The sequence below is a fragment of the Octodon degus genome, unplaced genomic scaffold (genome assembly GCF_000260255.1).
Source record: "Octodon degus isolate 3935 unplaced genomic scaffold, OctDeg1.0 scaffold00216, whole genome shotgun sequence".
Classification (NCBI taxonomy): Eukaryota; Metazoa; Chordata; class Mammalia; order Rodentia; family Octodontidae; genus Octodon; species Octodon degus.
The window spans coordinates 3428552-3430038 of NW_004524792.1; the positions used below are offsets into that span (position 1 = coordinate 3428552).

At 50.6% G+C, this 1487-nt stretch overlaps 1 protein-coding gene across 1 annotated transcript in view; it reads left to right on the forward strand.

The window, feature by feature from the left end:
• The window catches only part of Slc25a15 (solute carrier family 25 member 15), a 44353-nt gene that overhangs the window by 6694 nt on the left and 36172 nt on the right, over nucleotides 1-1487 (forward strand). The window lies entirely within an intron of this gene.

Sequence of the window (1487 nt, forward strand, 5' to 3'; positions counted from 1 at the left end):
TGTACTTCCGATTTGATTTGAAACTGTCTCATTGCTATCTGTTTATCAATAAAACTGTAGAAAAAAAAAAAGAAGAGGTAGAGGAGAGGAGAAAGGTAGAAGGCACTGTGTAGGGACATTCAGCGTTTTGGATCGGATCTTGGAGGACAGGCTAGGAAAGGGATAAAAACAAAAAAAGGACAGAAAAGCAGCAGGTTGGGGACTGATGGCTCAGCAGAGGTGCAGACTCCCACCTCACCCGAATGCAGATTGCTCCAGCAACCCCAGGGAGCAGAGGGGCTGCCTAAAGCCACAGCTGGGTTTGGAAGAGGTGAAATGATTCACTGAAGGTCTCATACAGACTTTTGCTGTACCAGGGATTGAACTCAGGCCCTTGCCCTTGCCCTTGCCAGGGAAGCACATATTCCACTGAGCCATCTCCCCGGCCCCTCTCATACAGACTCTGAGATAGCGTTTTGGCTCCAAAAGTAGGCCTTTTTCTAATTTCCAACAGAAGCTTTGAGTCTGTCCTTAATAGGGTTCCCTGGGCTTCCTTTTCCTAATTTGTAAAAGTCACTGGGGCAGGTGGCATGGCTACAGGTTCCAAGTTGTTAGGTGACGCGTCCCTTGAGATAACTCACTCAACATCCCCAGCTGTTTCTGTTAAAGCACGTTCCATAAGATCAGATTCTAACGTGCTGATGCTAATGTGTGGCCCAGTTTTGGGGCGCTCTGGTACCTTCATCATACCCGTTTATGGCCAGAAAGTTCGGCTCTCGTGGGCAGCCGTGGTTAGCACTAGCACATGCTGCATCAAACAGGTCCCTGACCAGTACCTCAGCTTGCTGCTTCGATTCATTGTAAAGGATCCAACACCACCTCCAAACAAAGCTGAGAGTTGTAAAAATCAGAAACAACCCCCGCCACACACACACACACACACACGCTTAATCGATAAAACAGTGTAGAAAATGACAATCAACCCAAGAAGGCGCAGCAAAGCCTGGGATGGCCAGGGCTGTGTGCCAACACCGAGTAGTTGTTGGCACAGAGCAGGACCCCTCCAGCGGAACGGCTGCCGAGGCACTGAAGAAAATCATTGCCTCCTGGGATACACCGGCTTCTTTGAATTTTCTGCTTTTTAATAGAATGGTTGGGAACCACAAAAGATCTATAATCCACCAGTAATTAAAAAGCCAGAGAAGCTGAGCTGGAGTTCAATTCTCAACTGTACTCTCTGGTTTGCCACTAGGGATGATGCATTTCTTTGGGGCAGGAGACTGGAAACTTTTTAACTGGCAGTGAGCTTATTTATGTTTCATCGCTACCATTCCATCCTTTCCTATTCGATCAGAATTTACACCGAGAGCCTTCCGGGAGGACAAGGCCTAGCGTCCCCCGGGACTCTGTCCCGGGACGCCCCCACTTCCGCCTCCCGGCGCGCGCAGCCTGCAGCCCGGAGCAGCGCGCTCCCCGGCTCGGGGCGGTGCGGGGCGGCCCGGCGGAGG